General features: G+C 36.0%; 1 protein-coding gene across 1 annotated transcript in view; it reads left to right on the forward strand.

Annotated features, from left to right (window-relative positions):
• Positions 1 to 23,601, forward strand: part of asic2 (acid-sensing (proton-gated) ion channel 2) — a 293,437-nt gene that overhangs the window by 164,276 nt on the left and 105,560 nt on the right. The gene's annotated exons all lie outside the window — the stretch shown is intronic.

Genomic DNA, 23,601 nt, shown 5'->3' on the forward strand with positions numbered 1-23,601 from the left:
AATTATACTTGAGCTTTTCAGGCCAGAGTTACTGGTGGTTTTATTCAGCCTCTTCTGATTAATGCCACTCACCACAGCATGCCCTGACCATAGTAGATGTCACAACAGAGAAGACATGCCTCTGATCAACAAGTTGTTGGAAAGAAAATTGTTAAAATTTCTGAGGCAGCTTCTCTGTTCTCCCTCTGTTATCATATATTTTCCTCTGAATCCTAAATCCACTAAAATAATACTGTAATCACTAATCAACTTCTGAGGTAAAGTCATGTTCTGAATGTCCTTCGTTGTAGAGTGTGTTTTGTGTTTACAATTCTGATGAAGAGGAAGCGGCAAGTCTTGACTTTTTCATTTCACTGCGAAAAAGCCAAGTAAACGTACCTGTAGATGGGTGATTCTCTGAATTCAGTACATTTTGGGTCTCAGGTTACTAATAAATATATACTGCATTTATTGAAGGACTCTTTGCACCTCCAAGAAAACATGTCTCCCAACCTTATGCATGAAATCCTAAAGATAAATACGAATTTCTTTGTCACTTAGGTTGCTTTAAATTCAACTCCATAATGGGACAATTTCACTAGTTCTTTTGAGATCATTTGTCCCTTAATTAAAATAACTAATTGTAAGTATATTTTATTTGATTGTGAATCATAATAATTAGAAGGATAAGTAGAATATGGCAAGTTGATGTAAAAGTGCTTGAATCATGAAAATACACTTTAAAATAAATATTAAATCAGGCTTTTTTATATTTTTGACTCATTCTGTGAACTTTGCATACAGTCCAACAAGTATTAGTCTAATATTTGCTGTTATTATTTTAAAAAATCCTAACAATGTAGAAATAACTTGCAGTTTCTGGCTTTTTTTTGTTTTATATTCACTGAAAAATTTACATTGGTCGGTGGGGACATGCTCATTTGGCTGACCTTTACGCTTCAACAACGCATAAAATTTTTCAAAACATAATTTGAAAAATATATTTCCATCTTATATTACCGAGACACATGGATATTTCCATTTTTTGATTTTTCTCAAAAAATGTATGCATTATATGAAAATCTTTTAGATAAACCCATGAGACACAAAATGCACTGAATTCAGAGAATTCCCAGATGACGTTGCAGTCGCTGGTATTGGGTCTGGAAATCTTATTGTTGGTCACATTCTCCACAGTAAAACCTTCTCGCTTAGAGACTTGTATCCAACGTTGACATTTCTCTGCATTCCCTCAAGGTTTAGGAAAAGGAATGAAAAAACTAAATCGCCTCATGTAGTCAAAATGATCTTTTTGCAAGTTACTGCAGCAAACATCAGTGTTCTGTTCTTACTATAGTCCATCTGGTGAGGCGATATTCAGGATATGTTTGTTCATAAGTATACTGTCAATGCTTCATTGCTCAACTTGATTGTCTGAATCTAAAATGGCTGCATCACATGCACTGTTCTAAATTTAGTGTTTTTCTGTTGTTTACAATTAGTGCTATAAAATAACTTAGCATCACAAAATAAAAGTATCGCAAAAACCACTATTATGAAATCAATAAATAATTACATATATAAGTAGATAAGGAAATAAAAATACCCATTAAAATATGTTTAAATATTTTGGACAGATTTATTTAGGAGATAGAGGATTTATTGGTTGATAACTGTGTTAAATTTGAATGAAATTGCTTGTGTAAGTGAGTAGGGCAACAAAAGCTGCTACTGATTGCTGATGCAGCACATTGTGTCATAAAGTCTGGCAACACTTCTGAATTTATCTCTAAATATAACTGGGAAATCAACTGACTTATTTCTTAATGTGTACAGTGAGCAGAAGTCTTAAAATATCGATGTGTACGACTTGATAAACTGTCAGGACAAAAGCTGCTGCGTGCAGAGGGCTGCCATCACAGCAACAATCAGACTTAAAAACAGTAAATTTAACCCTGGCCCTTATTATCTTATGGATGACTATATAAAATATATCTTATATAGAGTGTAAATAACATAGAAATCACTGTGTGTGTTATAGTAGAAAAAGATGCATAGCCAAGTAATTTGCAGAACCTAGCTGACATTTAAAGGTCCCCTGATGGAAATCATGGTTCAGACCATAAAGTGATAACTAAAGAACAGTTTAATTTCTTGTTCCCAGAACAGAAATAACAGAATCTTATCCTCTTATCTTGATGATTGAATCTATGTCCTTACATGCTTATTTGACTGAAACCTTTTCTCAAAGCACTGCTGCTAAAATTGCATGTTTCACAAACCATAGTTGGACTGCAGCACGTCTTATCTCGCTTGCATCTGGCACGCTGCTCCGTGATTGTTTGCCAGTTTGTGATTGTTTGTGAGTCAGAAGGTTGAAGAGGATATAAATCATCATGGGACATTTAGAAAAAGGGCTGATGCCCTCGTGATTGGTGGGTTTGCTGGACTAAACCTTTTCTTCTAAAGTTGAAATATTTGCTAAATTTATCACCTTGGGACATTTTGTTACCCTTCTGAGTTTATCTACAATAATGCCTCTTGTTCCTCTTGTTCCTCAGTTCTGCGAAACTGGTTACCATCCATTTGCACCAAATGCAAGCGCATGCATTTTCTCTCCTGGCCTTAAGATTTTGATCAGGAATGCATCAGGAGGCTGCAGGGTTAAGTGGATTTATCTTATGTGATAAATGATACTGCTACAGACACTGCATTCTGAAATGCTTCATTTAAATCAATGTCCAATCTCATTTATGCAGCTCATTTTGCCATAAACCAGTGTTGTCCAAAGTCATTTCTAAATGACAATATTCTGCATTTTTAGTAATTTCCTTGGTTTAACACGCCTGATACAAATGATGGTTCATTCTCTGACAAAGTGTGCAGTTTCTGTTGCAGGATCAGTTACCATTTGAATTAGCTGTGTTGAAGCAGAGACTCATCTAAAACTGGCAGAACATTGGCCCTTGAGAACTGGAGTGTGACACACATGCCCAAAACTAAAAACAGATCCGTGATCTCCTGCAGAGCTTTGTATAGTCCAACATTTGAATTCCCAATGTTCTCTTTCACACTTCTCACAAATGGCTAAGACTAGTTTCAGCCATGCTGATATTTGAACAATGGCGTAATTTAAGACAGAATGTCAGCAGATCTGCTGATTGCTGTGCTCAAAGCTCACTGTGACCTGGATACATGTTTTTTTAAGTAAATGTGTAATTAAATAAATTAAGGAGGACAGATTGTAATGCCAGAAATGATTAGTTGGGTAATTTTGTATCTTTGTCTTAATTTGGTATTCTGCCATCTTTGCATCAGTATTAATGCAAAAATGGCATTAATACCATCTTTGCATTAATACCATACAGTTTTTAAATAAATAAAACTGTTTGATTTAAAACAGTTTAAATCAAACAGCTTTAAACTTAAATCAAACTGTTTTTTTCACTCAGAAAATTTACATTGCAGTGGTACTTTTATGATCTGCAGCCATTTAAGCATTTTTCTCTCCTCATTACTAATGACAGTTATGCGTCATAATCAAGTATTAAAAACAGATAATTTGTTTGCACTAGTATACTGGTGAATGTTGTGAAACAATGGAGAGCATTAAAAAATACTTTTCTTTGAGTTTTTAAACCACCACATTGAATTAGCATTTTTTTGCAGCTGTTTTGTTGGCGTATAATTTCACAGAATGGACTGCAAACAGTGCAGCATTTAAAGGTTACTGTACTAGAGGAACAAAAAAACATGAGGGGAAAAATTGAAGTCATAAAAGCAAGAAAGGTTTCTTTTATTTAATACTTGGTTTGATCACAAACAGTATAGATTTTGAAGGCTGTATTTGTGCTCATTGTGTTGATAAGTTTGAAAAGGACCCCTTAGGGTTCAAACAAACACACCCACATGAAAGTTCTACAAGTCTCTTAGCAGGAAGCTGGCAGAGCTCAGGAGACAAACTTATAGCTCTAGTTAAATTTCTGTCTCACACAATAGCTCTGTGCACAGGTTCATTCAGTTTTCCCATCATAATTAATGTCTTTTTGCTGTGGAACAGAATGAACATGAAAAATGAAGTCGGTTCAGCTGCATTTCAGTGAAACTTTTTGAGCTTTCCTCACAATGTGCTCCAGGTCCATTAGACAGAAGTTAAATTGTTTGACTGGAGGCAACAGTTCCTTTGTCGTTTCATTTCAAGTCGTCCCATTCGCTGTGCTTTTCCTATGTTTCTCATCTGCCTGTCATGACATGGAAGTGACCACCTCCCTTCACCTTCATCCAGACAAGTAAGAGCTTGTCTGGATGAAGAGTTCATTAAACAAAATCTTTCTTTTCTTCCCCTGCTACGTGTTCAGGATCATTAGTATACAGTTTTTATACTGAGTTGGCATCTAGGCTATTTATTGATAAGTTAGCATTAGCTCTAATCAGGTGTTTTGCTGTAAACAAAATTGTGGATTAAATGATTACATTAATAAATTCTGCTGATTATCAAGTTTCAGATGTAGTTTAGTCTGAATCTTTGTGGGAAAAATGTTAATCAGTGTTTTTGTTTTCTTCACCTAGAAGGAAAATAAGCTTTAAAGTATTTAATCAGCTACAGCTGTTTAACATTTGAGACATACTTTCTTCGGTTTGTCATACGACTGGAATGATTCGCTTTCTAGTCACAGAATGAAATACACAGAAAGATGAGACTGCAATAAAACAAACAGACATGCGTGTCTCAGTTCAGAAAGCCCATTTATAAGAGAAACAAGTATCTATTTACATTTTCTACCTCAGACTCGAGGCTTCAGTGCCCCCTACAACTTCTGAGAATCATTGCGCTGAATAGTGGTGTGTTGACCTTGGAATAATGTTGTGCGTCTTTCTTTTTGTGCAAAAGATCAGACTTGGGAACAACCTGTGTGTTACCCAGCGTTACCAACAGTAAACAAACAGCCAGATAGCGTCAGTCTCCTCCTGGTGTTTACAAATTCAGCAATAAAGGGCTTTTTTTGGAGCAAATGTAATGAAATTCTACTTATTGTGTGAAATTAATTTTTTATGACTATTTTAGGAATGATGCATGAATAATGTATAATTTAATAGACCCGAGTATTGTCTATAAATTAGCTTAACATATATTCCATCAGCTAACAACAACCCATACACACAACAGCAAAAAACACTTCAAGTATAACTGTTAAAGCATGATGGCTGAATCTTCTGAAGAAGTTTCAGTCAAAATAGGTAGACAATGAGCTGTCATTTAATCCCTCAATCAATATTCCTCTTGCAGAGGCAGCATAATCAGAAATCAGACTAACAAGCTGATTATGATTGGTACCCTGCTGCTCCAGTAAATGTGCTACATGTGGTTAAGACTGTGGTGGAATATTGTTGTCGACTCAGAGCATTTTTTTTTAAAATAGTCGGATCTCTCCTTGGATAAATTGCAGGTCCAGGTATTATTTAATATTGCTAAATAAATTTAGCAATATTAGAAATTTCCCATATTAGAAATTTATCTGGTATTTATGAACTTTATGCATTCTGCTATTGTTTTTTGAGGCTTTCCTCAGGTTTGTTTTTTTTCCCAGTATGCATTTCACCACTAAATTTGTTAAGCCCTCTGCAGCCTGCGGGGCTTTCTGACAGCTTGAGCAACACATTTCACTGCAGTGCAGGAAATAAATTTCTGATGAGTGACAATTAGTCGAAATGTGTCTCCTGCACTGACATCTGAAGCACAGCGTGGCCTGAATAATCTGTGAAGCAGCCTAAGAATAGTTCCAATCACGATAATGAGTAGCCCAGACTGTCTGGAATGGACTGTCATTATGACCATGTTCAACAAGGCTGAGCATTGTTCTAAATAATGTCAGCTGCAAACATTAGTGGGAAACACCCAAATTGTCTTTCCATAATTCATGGGTGGGTTTGCATTGCATGTGCAGATAATGTTTAAAAGTTTACTGGTAATTCTTGAAGTTCTTCTAAATTATTTGGAGATTCTCCATAAAATTAAAATAAAATGTAGGGAGGAAAGGCATTTTATTTGCAACATTTATTAGGTTTTATTATCCAGATTCAAAAGTTATGTGACCAGTTTATTATTTGCGAAATCAGGTTAATAGGAAAGAAGGCTAATCAATCCCCATGAACAGCTTAAGAATATAAATATGCAGCTTTGGATGGCAGGAGTTATGAAGAGTGACGACCATTAGTGAGAAATGAATTTGTTGTGGGTGTGAAATAAGTGATGAATTAGGCAGATGGTCAAATATGCTGATAACATTATCAAGATGTAATGTGTTTGTAGTACTATAAAGGTTGCCTTTTCATGTTTCAGTAGAGAAACAACAGGAACATCAAGACACGTGGATATTTTATTGTCTTTGAGAGCAAAGAATAAATAAAAGCTACATGTTCAATAAGCTAATATTAATAAAATAGGCATACACTTTACACATTGATTGAATAATTCACTGTTTTTCCACTGTGGCTTATAGGCCTATAAACTGGTGATCTCGGGATGCAGCCTCTGATGATGAAACTGAAGTGGCAGCACAGAGTGAAACACTATATGCTTTTAATCTAACACGATTCCTCTGGCTTCTGCTTGCCACCTGAAATTTCATCAAAGCTCTGGGACATCGTTTTTCCACATAAAATGATATATTTTTATATTACATGTCTTTTTGGTTGCACTGGAAAAATCCCCAGATAGGAAGTCAGAAAAAAAAGGATTTCTGACTTCAGTGTCACAGTTGCTTACATCTTTATCGTTACGTTTTCTCATGCATATATTTTCTGAATATTGCATGTTGAGACTAGAAATACATTGTTTATCTTGGCCTGTCCAAAATTTGTTCAAATGTGGACGTTCTTTCCACACTGTAGTTGAGCTGAGCGAACAATAGAAGGACTGCAGAGGCATGATCCAGTCGTAAGGCATTTTAAGGACTCTGCACTCCCAATACTCTTATTTTGGCTTTTCACTGTGCTATATCCCTACCTCAAGCATAAACACAGGATGTGAACTGTTTACTAAATGTTAAGTTTTCTATTCAGCTTTGTTCCATATTCCAAAATGGTTCAGGTGCTGAATCAGGGCTGATGCCAGAGTATAAATGGAGCCTGGGGTTGATTCAGTGAAGGAGTGATTTGCTTTTTGAAAACTTTGAAATCAGCTTGGAGCCACAGCATTGCATCACCAAAAGCTTCTCAACCAGTAAATGTTTAATCTTTCCTCAGTTTTATTCAGAGTTTGAATGGAAGATGAAACAGCTTAATTACACAAGATATATTATTCATATTTGTATCTCTGCAAACATTTTGGGCTAATTTAAGCGTCTTAATAATGCTGTTTTAAATAACAGGGAAGGAGGTGATCTGTTTGGATTAGCATCGCCCAAAACCAAGAGTTCAGCAGTAATATTTCCAACATAGTGCACTCAGCTCATTTCTCTTCCCAGTAATGTTGTCGTCACTCATCTCTTTGCATTATCCAGGGTTTACCCTGAGCCACCTCTGTGAGACGTGTCTGAATTTTGACAAAGGACTACAACGTCTACAAAAATGTTCATCTCCATTTATACTAATGAGCCACAGCTCACTGCAGCTTTTTTATCTTGTCACCCCCCTGTTTCCTTTAAAGACATATCTCCACTCACACTGTCTATTAATTTGCAACAGGATCAGGACGTCTGTGTCAGAGCCAAGTACCTTATCTGAGGTTTATGATCACGTATCGTACGTCCCCAGGCTCTATAACAAGTGCTGTATCCAGGAAATTTTATGAGCTCCATGTGTTGGTGCATGTCAAATACAGACAACCTTTGTGATAAAATATTATTGTAATACTTTCCTTTGTCTTCACAGAATTACCTCAGCCTATAAACTGTGTGCAAGTTGCAACCACACATGTGGGGAAGAAAATATGAGAATGTCAGTTGATTCAATCATTTCGTCGTTCGATTTGTGGGGTTGTCCGACCACTCGCTGATTTTCTTTTTAACCTCAGTTACTTTGTGTTTCTCTGTATTGACGCAAGTATTTGATTAGTGTTACCTAACTTCCACTCACACAAAAGCTTTTATCAGTATAAATCAAATGCAAGACATGCTATATTTGCCTCCAGGTCAATTTGCTGATTCACTTCACCTTTTTCGGCCTTTATGTCACCATTTCATCTCAGCCTAGTAATTTTTTCATCCACAAACAATGCAAAATTATGACATAGCATAGGATTTAAAGACCAGGATCCTCCTAAAGTACATTCTTCAGTATTCTGCAGTATGTATTAATAATTCTGTTTCTGCTTATATATGCATAATCCTGTTGGTTATATGAAAATAAGTCTACTGTAATGTTTGGAAATTACACCATGAGGATGACTTCGGATTCATAAGGCTGCGACAGCTTTCCTCACAACAATGCATTGAATATTTTAGATTTCTGTAAAAATACAGTTGCTGATGCTCTGCAATGAAAAAAGCTGCTTCTGTGACACGTACATGACGACCCGCAGCAGATCCTGGATCACATCCGGCAAGAACCTCTATTCAACCTGAGCAGGAAGTGTTGTCACTACAATTTTCAAAATGGCACTTGCTAAGTACGTTTAGGATCTCACATGTTTGCCTGGAGCTTTTACTGTCGGGATATTGTAACAAGAAGTCTTTCTCTGTGCTGTTAATGGAAAGCATAGTCACAAGATCTCCTCTGAATTATTATCTCAGTCATTTCTTGGTAAATTAATAAAAGTGTCACGCAAAGATACTTGTTTGTCCACTTTGGTTTAAAAGACCAGTCATAGAGTGACGCATCTCTTTGGGAGAGTTCTTTTGAGGTAAATGAGTTTTTTTTTTTTTAATTGAGGGCACCAAATCAAAGATCATTCTCTGAAACCTTTTCAGGTTGCCTTCCTGGAACACATGACTTTTGGTAAGATAATGCAATCTATCACTTTCCCCAGTGCTGAATATTCACCTTTCAATTCTCTCTGTCTTCCCCTAAATGCAGATTGAGCAATCTCAGCAACAAATGGATCAGTTGGACTCATGTTTTATGTATGTCATAGATTTTGTGTCCTTTGACCTTTCCGCTGCATTCACTGAGTGGTTTGCACTTGTTTTTAGTGAAATACCTCCACATCTATTAGATGTGAATTAACCATGGCACGCAGAGGAGGAATGTTGTTGACTCTGGTGACCTCTGCATCTCAGTGAATATAAAGAATGTGCTAGAACCAAAGGTTTTCTCCTTTTGAGTTGCTGCCGTTTTGTGTTTTTTGACAAGTTGCATGGCCTTGTTGACAGGAAAGCGAACAAAATGTCAAGTTAAGGTTTCTGAACAAATATGTGGAACTTGCGAAGCTGGATTGCTCATTTGAAAAAGACTTAAGGCTAAAGGAAACACTAGATTTGTAAGTATTTAACATTTGAAGTATTAACAAATTTAATGATTGTTATGTAATAGTTATCAACTGGATTTTACACCAGATTTTAAACAAAGCATGATGTGATGAGGTCTGGCAACTTGCTGTCTGCATTGCAAAAGCTGTTGGAGATATTTTAGTGTGACCTGAACTAGCGTTCCAGTTGTCGTTGCTCTTTTTTCTGTTGTAGAAGACTAAAAATTTATCCTACTCCAGTGCTTTTTTTGTCAAATTGTTTCACTTTTTTCCTCATATGGTTACTTTAGCTAAGGTACCTGCATTGTTCTGTATCTGCTATTCAGGTGGTTTTAAAAGTTAATGTCTTTTTCAAACAGCGACATAATGACTCATAGCCTAAACGCCATTTTTTCCCACCGCCCCTTATGCTTGATCCTACAGTTCCCTAAGTACCTTTATGGGATATAAATTAGGGAAACGTCATTTTAGCTCTTAAAAAGAAATTTTTCAGGGACATACTTGGTCATAAAATGACAGAAAATTCATCTTTTCTGGCAAAAGTGAAGTATTTCCCACACTTTAAAGAAAATTTTTCTGCAACGTGTAATTTTAAAATGTCCAAAATGTAAAGAAATCATGGTTTTGGTGTAATGTGAAAGATCTTGACCTTTTGTCCAACTGGGCTCAACATCGATGAGTTGCCATACTTACTAAAACAAAAAATACAACAGTAATGGTTAGTAATTATTGATTAATTTGGAAAAGACTGCTTCATGAAAGAAACCAGGAGTCTTGAAAGGGACCTATTATGGAAAATTTCCTTTTTGCACATTTTTGCACTTCCACTTGGATCTCAACTGCTTCTACAAACATCCAGCCATTTTCTGGCAATAATTTCATGTTTTTGATATCTAGAAAACAAGCCATTTTAAGTTGCAATTGGTAGTCACTGCCCTTTTACTTTCCACCCCTAAATGGAGCTGGTCAACTGCAATATCCTCTGTACAATGGCTGCTGGAAAGGTCAAGGGCTTTTTTATGTAATGTTGTACAATTTTGTATCTGTTTGCAGCCATTTTGATATGTATAAAGTTTGAATATAAAGTTGAGTTGGGGGGCATGGCCAGCAGCTTATGGTCCTAAAAAGCCTCATTCTGAAAGAAGCTCAAAATAGGCAGAACTGAGCAGGTGAAATGTCATTATCTAAAAATGATATTGTGTAATAAATATCTTGAATATGTTTTGCACAACCTATAGATATATCCTAATTTTCAGTGGGACCTGGATCAGGAGAACATGCAGGATTTTATTCTCCTGTAAGGAGTCATTTACTAACTGGGTGTTGTGAACTGCAGCATTTGTCCTGCTGAAAGACCCAGTCATCAACGCACAGACCAGAAACCTCAGTCAAGAGGGAAGTCTGATGCAACATCTTCTCCCAAACAGCTGCAGTTCATCAACCCTGCACAACCTGACCCCCATTTATTCTATTAAAAGAAAACATGGTCAACTTGCTCTTACAGTCTCACAGATAAATCATCTCCACTGGGAGATTCTTTCCATTCCACTAACAATGGAAGCCACCAGGACTGTTGGGACCCGTTTTCTTTTTCTCACCGTTCATCTTTTGGTGTCCTCTGTTAATGTTCCCCTTGCACAGTCCAAACAGACAACTTTGTGGTAACTTTGAAGACATTCATTTGTTCTTCAACCATTTTTCTCTCAGATGCCCAGCTTCCAAAAGGGCTTATATTTGGATCTAACATCTTCCTATGTCTTCATGGGAAAGTCCATCAGATCACCTTGCTCCTGGAGATAATTTTTTACTTTTTATGTCCCATAAACCTTGGGGTATTTAAAGTATTTTTCAAAAAGCATCTTACTGTGTCCAACCTAGACACAGGTATGGTCCAGTTTAAGAAACATGCCTCTCAACAGTCCGAGTGGTCAGGACAATATTAGGTAAGTAAAAATAATAAAACAGACTCTGTGGTACTTCTGTTTGTCAAATGCAATGAAAACAAAGCTTAATTTTTTTTTGCTTTTGTAAAAGTCAGTTTTTCAGCAAAAGCGTTGTTTGTTGTCAGATGAGGGGTTGCAAAGTCAAGAAAAGTTTCTGATCCAGTGACGATAGAACACTAATGAACATGAACAACCCATGAATGAATCATTCAATGCTACATCACATTTTACTTTATAAATTAATGCTCATCCACAATGGTTGTCTGTGTTATAAGAATAGTATTTTCAGATTTACATTTCAATCCAAGACCCCGATTATCAATTATTAAGGAAAGTTCTGTGCTGTGAAGAGTGATGATAAATATAAATCTATATGTTTTCCTCGCCTATGTAGATATAAGTCTTGATATAAGACTGCAAATTTGGCATATGTCTAGCACCTGTGAAAGAAAATAAAATTATTTGAGCCTCAAAATAAAATGCAAATTTGAAAATCTGTTCTTGTCATTTTGAGCCAGAGGAATAGCGTGAACTCATCTTTAATTCATGGGAGCACTTACACAGCTGTGCCAGGGCAATCTTCATCTTGCACCCTGCTAAAAGCAGAATCCCATAAGGGTCAACATTTCCTTGGGGTAACAGCTGGACATAAGCCTGCCAATGCATGTACTCCTCAGTACTCTCCAGAAGTTTGGGGGGAATAAAACATTTATCAGCACATGAACCTTGAGATTAGAAGGCTAAATCATTCCTCCTTAAGAAAAATAAAAAGCTATTTTAACTTTTCAGTTTGCAAAAGGAATCAATCTACTTCCTTAATTCTAGAGTTAAAATGTTGACCTGTTCTTCCTGTTTTTGTTGTCAGGCTAAATTATTGTACTGTTGAATCAAAGACTGCAGTTCAGGTAATGCCGTTGAAAGTGAAAAATCGTCTCCCCTGACGGCTGCTCTACTGCTGCTGCTCCTGCTGCGTTCTGTAATCCAGAAAGTTTGCTTTGCTGCTACTTCCTGCTGTTTCATAAGCTACAGCATGACTAGGGAAAGGAGGTTATTTCTTTGCTTAGATTTGGCACAAGTGTGGCAAATTCACACAGGAGAAGGGAAGAAATGTAAAGCAAAAGCATACATTTAAATTTCATTCATTTAAAAAAATAAATAATTATACGAATTCTGACAAGTAATACATTCTAAATTAAGTTTAATTTTATTGCATGGTGATTACCTTTAGCTGTGACACTCATTCTGTCATTTGCTATGTAAAGAGTTGATTTTCTTTAGAGTATTTTTATCAGCAGCTTCTTAATTTAAAGATGGCAGCGGAATGCCTCGAGTTGGTGTTCTAAGGAAAGGAAAAAATGCTGATAAAACAAAAGAAGTCACAGCTGGGGATTCTTTTGCCTACTTTTTTATTTTATCTTTTTCAAAGGCTATTGTTTGAAAATCATTTTCCCTCTGTTGGCACTTCAGAGTTTTAAATCCAACTATACTCTTTTGTTCGCTTTTGCTGATGTGGGAATGAGCTATAATACGAGAATTATCTAAGCTGTTCATATTTTTGATGACTGTTGGCATTTGGTCTTTTAGGACCAGGAGTTTGGCAGACTGTGCAGAAACTAACAGAATCCTTTATGATCTGGTGAACATCTTTCTCTGTTATATAAGTTCTTGTTTATGGTTTTATTGCTAAAATAAAAATTATAATTCTGTCTTTTACATGCTTTGCAGTAACAGAATATTCTGATTGTAGGCTGTTTTCAGCGATTCTGAAGTTGTATGAGGAAAAAAAAGCACATATTTTACTTCTCCCCAGTTCATTTATAAAAAGAAAAAAAAATACATTATGTTTTAAAAGAAGCCCATTTAGTCACTCCAATGAACTTGCATCATTTTTCTATTTTTGATCAATTCCAGACTTTTATTTCCATCATTTTAGCCTCTGGATTTAAAGTTAAATTTCTAATGGATTGACTGTTGAATCAATATTGCCCGGATTAGGTTAAGATGCTACTTGACACAATAAAATCAACTGTTTCTTCACACAGACATTGCTATCCAACTCATTCATAGAAGCTGTGATGTTTTGGAGCAGTGGCGTGTTTAGATTAGTTCATCTGATGTTGCACACTTGTCCTTTGTTTTTCTTGATTGCTGCTGGGACATTTCTACACTTCGAGTTCACTCCTGTGATAAATTAAATTGGGCATAATGTAGAAAGGAACAAAAGATTGTTGTAAGGTCTACAAAACACAAATAAGTTGTACATGTTTTCCACTAGCCTGGGCTTTATTGCGGTTTCTAGAGAGGAGAAGTGAAAAACACATGAAACTAAGATACAATTGAATGAAACCAGGCAGTTAATCTGACCAGCACCATCCCAGCCAGGTGTGTCATTAGTTTTGATTCATATATTGATAAATACTGGGAAAAAAACCTGAAAATATTACTCATTTCAGAAACTTTAAGAATAATTTGGTTTCTTTTCTAGGTTCATATGAGAGATAAACATGGTTTTGACCTTTGGTGTCTATTTTTGTGATCAGAAATCTGGAGAAAACCAAAGAACTGACTCTATTCTGAGCAGAAGTAACATAACATTTAATCCAGAGTTTCTCAGTATACTTTGCACATCTGGACAGTGACTATAAAATTCACAGAAATACTGTCAAGTGGATTGCCATTGTTATGTTTTAACAGGATTCCCATAGTTTGCCTTGAGTATTTTCTCTTCCTTCTCTGCTTACTGTGATCTCTGAATGTAGCTGTTCCACCATAAATCCCCTGCCTAAACTAGTTTATTCTTTCTTTTATCATGCTGAGAGAAGTGTAAACAATCAATATCCTTCACGTAGCAAGGGAAAAAAGTTGAGAAAGTTTGTAGCACCTTTACTTCAGAATATGTTATTTTTGATGACACATTCATGTTTTTTTTAATTAGTATTATTATTATTCCTTAGGAATTACATCAACACATAATGATGATGTTTTACACATCATTATAATGACCATTTGTATATTTCCCATAGTAGGTCTGCGATACACTGCTTCTCAGCACGTAGAGTCCTGAAGGTTATACACAGCACATCTGACTAATGGTCCGACTCTCTCTACATGCCCATGCTAATCACTTCTCTGATTGATTGTGCTGCTCCGTAGCACTAATGGCATCATTAGCTAGAACTGTTGTGGCAGGCTCGGCTCTGAGCTCTCTATTCCCTGGCCGAGATTTTCTTTATCCTTTCCTTTATAATTTGGAACATAGATTGGGACCGGCTCATTTTCATTCTAATCGAATTTGATTCTCAGCAAAATGAAAGACAAACTATGGAACAGCAGAGGCTTTTCATTAGCCACACCTTTTCTGTTGGCCGAGATGAAACTGAGTTTTGCATGGGAACCACATCCTTTTAATTTAAGAGATAACACAATGACGGGAAGCAGGTTAATTGTTGAACCAAAGGGGCAATCATTTTCCAGAAAACCTTCCTGCCAAACAAAATCTCCCATTTGTCTATTCTGTTCTCTGAAAGAGGTGCAACATAACATCCTCACCAGCCGTCATATACCGCAGAGCTGAACATTTAGTCTAAAGTGAAGATCAGAGTGATGTCTCGCATGAAGAGTCAGCGCTCTGAGCTAACAAGATCAACATGCTGAATTTTGCTGACGTGCTGAGTCACAGTATAACACACGGGGAGCTGCGAACACACTGACAGATCTGGTTGCATGAAAGTAGAAAAGGTGTTTTTTCAACATAGTTGTTGATTAGTTTTTATTGAGAAAGTATATTTGGCTGTAAACAAACAGCAGATGTTGGCTGGAAAAACAATATATTATTGCTGCAAAGTTTGACTGCATGAAATTCCCTCTGTCTTTCTTTTACAAAAAAAAAAAAAAAAAAACTAAAGGCGTCGGTATAATATGATCTATATTTTATTTGTGTTCACAATTACATTTTTTCCCGGAGTAGACTTTTTCAGTAATAAAAATAAACTGAAAATATAAAAGATTTTTTAATAAGAGCCATACTGAAAACTAATTTTCTTTTGAAGCAACTAATTTATGCCTAAATCAATATTAATTCAGCTATTTTTTTCTTCCCAAAGTGGCAAACACAGCTGCAGTTATGAAATAATTCGGGGCTTAAACACTGAACATTTTTTATTATTTTTGGAGTTAATGAGATCGGCAGTTTGACAAAAAATTTGATTCCTTTTTTCATTTGAGAAACAAAAGTTTATTGACTTTTGTTATTAAATACATTGAATTTTCTATTCTATCAGTTGAAAAGACTGATAGAATATAATAGAATAATAGAATTTAAGTTTATAAACTTAAACTTTGTTTAAGTTTATAAACTTAAATAAGATGACTTTTGAAAGATCAAAACAAATGTACAAGAAAAACGATATTTTAAAGGTCTTATTTTGTAAATTAGTATAACATCAAAATGCTCATTGTGTGGCTGATGAGTTGATAAGCTGTGCTTAAGTGTTTGGAAAGTGGCATCATGTTCAGTCGCTCATCTTACTTGAGTGCATTTGCATGTGTGTTTTAGATGTTTAGTTGACTTTCCCTTTTGAACCAAATTTAGCCACATTTTGACCAAGATACCAAGTAAAACATTTTTAAATGGGTCAAACAATGTTCCTTGTAACTCTTTATCAAGACAAAACACAATAATAGACCAAAAATTATAATACACCAAGAACCTTTTTCAATACTTTTTACTTTAGGCCCATTAGAATATTCAGTGTCTATAACTATTGGTCTGTATGTAATTTTAGTTGCATCCACCTTTCTCTTTTTTTTAGTTTAGAAATTGTAATAATTATTTGCTGGCTGAAAACAAATTAAGTATTTTACGGCATTAAATTCCCACCAAAACACGGGTTGTTCAAACACAATGATCTTTACTTAAAATGGAAATTAGTGAAAGAGAAAATCAGTTCAGAAAATTTGGAGCTCAGAGTATGAGCTAAGGCAGTGTTTCTCATTCCTGCCCTGCATATTTTAGATGTGCCTCTACTCCAGCACACCTGCTTCAAATGATAGCATTAGCTCCTGCATGCCATTAAGCGTGTCAGAAGCCTGTTAATCACACATTTATTCAGCCCAGGTGTGAGGGAGAAGGGAAACACCCGAAATATGGAGGGCAGTGGTCCATCAGGACCAGGATTTAGAAACTCAGAGAATCTTGAACCAGCACTTTTGGCATTAGAGTCCTTTATTGACAATCACCAGACAGGAAATGGGCAGACATGCAGGAAAGGTCTAAAGGTCAGGAATCAAACTTAGGATGGGCGCCCCCCGATCACTTGACCTCTACTTCACAGAGTACCTCATAAAGTGCTACATAATTGATGATTAAGATTTTATTTAACTGCGTGTGAAGGATTCAATTAGACACAAATTGTAAGAAGTGCTAAATAATTTTTACTGCAGCCATCACCATGTTTTAAATGCCGGGCAGCCACATTAAATTTTAATATGACCTTTCTGTTATGTTTTTCATAGACAAACTGGGGAATTCCAACTTCTGAAATAAAATGAAACATGTTTTTACAAACGGTGCATATTTTTATTTTCATCTGACTGTAAGAAGTTGAGTAAAGTCCTGCAGAGAGATAGTACAACATGGAGGCTCTTCGAATGCCAGGCTTTTACTGAGCTGGGACTAGTTATAAACAGTCTGAGAACCACTTTAAGAAAGTATTTTGTTCCTGATTGTAAATATGAAGCAGGTATTTTGGCAGAGCATTTTAGGTCTGCTGACAGAAAGATTTAAAGAGTGAGTGGGCACCCAGTGGGAGCTGTAAAGGGCAGGAATGTGTGTGCAGAGTGCAGCTGGACGACTGCCGAACTGTCAGACTGCATGTAGGCAGTGTCAGCTGGGGAGGACTATTAGTGTAACAAGAGCTGATGGTATCATCATAGAGATGGGAATGGCACTGCATAAACAATGCAGCACTTTCTTTTTTAGCTTATAATGTAATTGCATTGCTTTTTTTCCCCACACAAATTGAATTATTACCTTTGTCTGCAGAAGCATAAAAAAGCTCATTGGTGGTCGACAACTATATTACAAATTGTTTATCAACTAACAGATATTGTGAGTTTTAAAAGGCGTGATAGTTTAATTTTGTTTTGTAAGTCACGAAGGTCTGCTTTTCTCTACCACTTATTTTTGCTGAAAAAATTGTTTTGAAGAGTCACAGCTAATAAATTATTTTTAATGCCAGTTTTCCTGTTTGTTTTGACACAAATCTGTTGATTTTCATTTCTAACTTTTTCAGCGAACAAGCCCCAGACTTGACCCAAAGCACAGATAGTACGAGTTCAGTAGAGTACGGTTTGTTTTGCTCGCATTTTGATTTCAGTTAATCTGTTTGGAAACCATCCACTTAGTTATGAGAAATTAATAGTATTCAAAATTATTTTTATTGATTTTTTTTGCCATTTACTTAGAAAAACAAACACATTTCTACGTATAAAAGCTGACAATCTTTGACTTTTTCTTAGTGTAGCAGTTGATTTGAATTTACCTTAACTAGGATTAAACAGTATGTAGGGTTAGGGTTAATGTACTAACAACAGATAGAATAAAATATTTTAAATCATTACAAAGTTATTTAATAACATTTAATAATTTTAGATACTTTTTTAAAGTTATTTCTAATAATACATGTTTTTCTAAATAAAACATCGACTGACTTCAATGTCTTTGTCTCTGGTGCTACTAGGTTGATCAGCATTTTAATTTCTAAAACGAGATTGTGACTATTTTTAAGTGTTTAAATCTTTTGCTCACATCCATTTGCAAAGTTTTTGTCCCATCAGACTGTGGGAAACGCATGTCGCACCTCATGTTTTTTAATTTTTTTGTTCAGTATTATAACCCCCCCTCCCAAAAAAGCAAGGTTATTTTTTACTGTCTGACTACTTTTTTCCACAGTACCTCTTCCTCACCTACGTTTAAGTCTTCGCTGGATCTAGAGGGAGATTATTTCCACCTCTTCCTAGAGGGCAGGAATTTTGATGAACCATGAATTTTTGGCTTTCCTTTTTTATGCTCTGTTCTTGGTAGAATAGTTCTGTCCATCAGAAAATAATAATATGCTTTTGTTAAGCATCATTTGACTGTTGTCTTTTAGTTGAATTATGTTTTATATTTTATTTTAATTTTGCTATGACAGCAAAGATTGACAATTTGTTTCAGATTGCTCAGACTTGGATTTGAAGTATGTTGATCATATTTTGTCATTCACCTATAATTTATCTGAAATAAAGGATCCTCCTTAACGACGACACAGAAATCTGTAAGGGAAAACATTTCATCAAAGACTCCTATGCATTTTGGTGTCATCATAGCATAAGTTATGTGTCTTTTTTTAAGTTGTGACATTGATTGTTAATTGTTTATGTAATTTGATGCTGTTTAGTCTGAAGTAAACTGGCACTCTGCCACTGTTACGTAAGGATTATATGCTTTAAGAGTTGCTGAGATCATCTGCAGTGCAAAAGGAATAAATACGTGCGCGACAGTTTCCAGTGGTTTCTTGTTAACTCGGTGAATGCGTTTCCCCTCTGTGCCTGACAGATAAAATTACAGCTCATCTGGGCATCTCCAACCAAGTAAAATGTTCATTTCTTACCTGCAGAGCCATTTTCTTGTAATTTCTTTGGTTATGCTTCACCTCCTGCCCTGACAGAACAGATAGCTCGATGAGTAAACTTGCCATGTATGGTTTTTGTTATTCACTGTTTGAATATTCAGAACTTCACCATGAAAGCTAAGTGTTTTTTTTTTTTTTTTTTTGGCAGCAGTGCCAAGGTTTCCTGCCTAAGGCAATATGCAAAAATGAGTGTCTTCCACATGAACTTGAACTGATACCACTTTGCTTTGCTATGAAGTTGGGACTTGATAATTCTGTGAAAACATGATTTTTTTCAGTGTTATCACTCCTTATGTTCTTTTGGTACTGAGCATAAGGCAACAAGATTAGAGTTAAAGGGTGGATATTTTGAATTTCCCAGCCACTTGGTGTCATTTTATAGCTCAATAAAATATCTGTTAATGTCAGTTGTTATGAAATGCTATATGTATCAAACACCACTGACACTGACATCCATAATCCATTTATTGTTTTTGTTAATATTCCCTTTTTATACACTTTAACTACTGCATAGTCTCCCGTTTTGTTGTGACTTTGAACTTGTCATAACAATTGGGGGCTCGTCCGGGATTTCAGTCATAACACTGCCTTTAACCCATCATCACTGTACTGTGTTGCATTGTCAAGTATGTTGTTTTTGTTAAATGAAAACATATTGAGGAATCGTGATTTAGTGGATCATTGGTTTACTATGTTGGTTATAATTGGAGAAGCCCAATCTTGGTACAGAGAAGACATTTGCAGTCAAGAATGTCACATTTAATTTGCTGTTCTTTAACAATACTTACAGAGTCTGGTAACCCAGTTAGACTTTCTAAGTTGGTGTTGACTTGTTTTGTTTTTTGGCTAAGTTACCCAGTTGTCTAACACTATTACATCCAGAAGCACATCAATAGTAAGGTAGGGAACATAGTGAAGAGTGTTAAACTGAATACAAACACAATTTTTTATTTAGAAAAGAAATTCCAGTAGGAAGACTTACAATGTACAAGTGTCTTGTAGAGATTTAATAGAGATACAGTTCAACATGACACTTATGGATTGCAGCAGACGCTGCAACAATAAACCAAGGACACCATCTCTACTGGAGAAAAATGCAGCAGGACAGTAATGCTTACATCAGCTACATCAAAGACATTCTTTATGTTAATGCACAGCCCGTAAGTCCTCTCTATTTAAGGTTAAATAGAGAGGACGCAGCACACACTGATCAGCCCTGACACTGTTTTTTCCAGTGTTAAAAAAGTAATACGATACTTTGATAAATCCACCCTTACATAATGTGGTAATGACAGCAATGTTCTGGTGACAAAAACTCACCAAGCTCAACATATTATTATCTGCAGCAGCGACTCAAATGAGATGGCACAAGCTTGAACAAAACCCCCATTGTCATTTTACAAAGGAAGGTTTCTTATGGTGGCTCTGAGTCCCATTAGGTACATGTTACAGGTACATGAACAGCTGTTATTACACTTTTCACTTTATCATTCTGGAGCATATATATTTTATTTTATACCAACTTCCATAAATAGACTTTGAAGATACCAATAATTGTGAGCTTTCTATCTGACTGTGCTGACATGTACTTTCTAAAGATCAGGGGGCAGAAAAAACCAGTTGATGTTTGTGATTTGCCTCACATAACTTACACTTAGAACAAGCTTGATGGATGGAAGATTTCCACAAGATCTACAGTTTTATTCGCCTCCCTCATTTTTCATGCGCTTGCCACTGACTCGGGCTCACCTGAGCGTTCACTGAGGCCAGCATGGAACTCGTATTCTTATTAATCTTCCACAAATTCTGCCTTCCTCGTATACATACATAAAACTTTACACAACTACCATTGTTAAGCATTTTTAACCCAGCATTCTCCAAAATATTCTCCACCTCGTTAACATGATTCTGTTAATGTTTGATTTGAGTTTATTTATCACTCACAAGCATTTTACTCCAGTGTTTCATTTGATCTGGGAGAAGGAAATGTATATGAATATAAATGCCATGGCTCTGCGGTTAGAGGGCGATGTGTAATTGTATCAGACGCTTGGGTTGACTATATCCCTAATTAATGTATGATTTCCCACATGCTTACGGATTGCAAATTGAATACGTTCAGCCTTTGAGGTGTTCTTTACTCTGGCTGCTTAGTTGGACTGTGAAACCGTCTTTATAGCTCTAAGCTAATTATTCAGCCTGTGGATGCAGGCTCTGGAAGGATGCCTCTGAATCTCGCTTTAGGCAGTATGAGTCTGTTTTTGTGTGTGTATTCAACATAGTAATTGCTTGAGGAATTAATAGTATGTGCATGCATTTCACATCCCAATTCTCCATTTCTGTTTTGTGTTTTGACCCGACATGAATTATGGATGAAAGTATTTTACTATTTTTCAAAGTTCTGGTTGAGCTTCTTGGTTACAACGCAGTATCTGTGTTTATGATAATTTCTTTTTGTGAAGGAAGTCGTAAGGTTCATGGAAGATTTCTTTAAAGGCTTTTATGGGGGTGGAACTCAAATAATGTTTTAGATATTTCTGTTCAACAGTGTGATTAAAGGGAGTTATGCATTGCTGCAGAACAGTCATCCTTAGACCTTTAGGATTAATTTAAATGATCAACATGTCAAAACTGCACATTTGACTGTTCCTGGAGCAGGTTTGGTCTGAAATCTCCTGTTTTGAATATTGCTGGAAGGACAAACTTGGCACATGATGTGATGACAAAAAGTTATGAAGTTAAATAAATTGGGAACTTTAACAAACAGAAGTCTGAAGAAGTATGAAGATAGACGAGCCTGAGGGTGTTTAATGAGGAGATGGAAAAAATTATAAAAATATATTTTCAATCATACTGGGAGATGAAATGTTCTCAGTAATAGCCAGAAGACTGCTGAATGCTAATGAGTGATACCTCAAAATTTCCAAAGCAATGCATTGCCTTACTGGATAATCAAGAGCTCAGAGAGTTGGAATGTAAATTTTTAATTAACACCAAGTGATGACAAATAATTTAAATCATGTTCTTTTTTTGTGTGTATTTACAAAATAGCACAAAAAACAAAAAATAAACTGCTTGCTCTGCTCACTTTAAAAAATATTGATAAGAATGCACAACCAGGCTAAATTGCATGCAGGTGACACATTGTGCTGTCTATTTTAATCATTTGAATCCAAGTAACAACCCAAGAGATACTCTGATTCTATCCTTTACAAATGTAGTACACCAATTCAAATTTGGTAAATGAGTACTCGGGTCTCGATGTTCTGTACCAATTTGTTTCAATTTTAGGATGACCTGACAGTTCTTTGGGTAACTTCCATCTCTTTATTACTGTACAGTCTGTTGGTTTAGTTCCAGTTTCACTGTGCCACATGTAGTGGTGCCCCTGGGCATGGCACTTATTGGCTACTGTAAGTATATAGGTATATATATATAAGTATATAGGTCTGTGGAAGAGTGTGTGTCATTGAAACTATCGACCTCATTTCAATTATCAGTTATATAGTTTTTTACTGCCTTTTTCTCTCACTGTTGATGACACTGAATGAAAAAAGGCTCAACTCTGGTGCTCTCCACTGACCCTCCCTTCCTTATTTCCTCAGTGTAATGTCCAGCGCGCGCTGCACCGATTGTCGCCCATTATCAAAACCTGAGAGAGACATTAGCGACAGAAATCCTCGGTATAACGGTTTGATCAAAACCGTGTTGTGCCCAACAATGGACACAAAATAATAAGTCCAGTTCACTAATTTTGAAACCAGGCCTTAATCAATTCCTTACTACAATCTACCTGCAATGCATGTGGCTGGTGTCAGTCTGACTGTCAGCTGTTCGGGATTCCCTCCGTGTTTCCCATCAGAAAGCGTGAGGAGAATCGGCGCTTTCTGATTGGCTACTGGTCACATTCAACAGGTTGCGTCACTCTCCCAGTCTGGACAAATCCTTGATTTAGATCGGAGCGGCCAAGACGATCTACCGTAACACACAAGGGACAATCTCAGAACGAAGAACATTCTAAGATTGTCGTTCGGGGTAAAAAATCCTGTAGTTTGAACTATTGCATCAGACAGTCGGATTCTTCTCTATTTAAATCTAATGATTAGTGAAGGCCAATATACTATACAGACTTCATAATCTGCACTCTTTTGGTTGAATGCAGTATTTATTTCCACTTTGGCTTCATGTTGTATAGTTTTTATTCAAGTACATTTATTGTTAATGGAGACTAAGAATCTATTTTATTTTTGTTTTTGGTTGTTTTATTCATTTTGTGTATCAGTCCCAGTGTTAAGTGTTCCTTTGAAAATAAAGTGTATCTATCTTTGGCAGGAAACTGCATGCATTATTACATAATTTCCATTAAATCAATAAAAAAAGGTCTTATCGCAATAATTTTTTGAGACAATTAATCGGCCAGCAAAATCTGTCATCGTGACAGGCCTAGTGTTTGTAAGGGCTATTGACTGAATGTCTCTAGTGTGAAGTGCTTTAAGTGGTCTGTATGACAAGACATAAAGTCAGTCTATTTACCATTTCTCTTCCAGGATGTTTTTATTATTGTTGTTCTTTCCCCTTTTTTAATTTTAGTTCTAATGTG

Source organism: Poeciliopsis prolifica, unplaced genomic scaffold (genome assembly GCF_027474105.1).
Source record: "Poeciliopsis prolifica strain line A6 unplaced genomic scaffold, Auburn_PproV2 SCAFFOLD034, whole genome shotgun sequence".
NCBI classification, from domain to species: domain Eukaryota; kingdom Metazoa; phylum Chordata; class Actinopteri; order Cyprinodontiformes; family Poeciliidae; genus Poeciliopsis; species Poeciliopsis prolifica.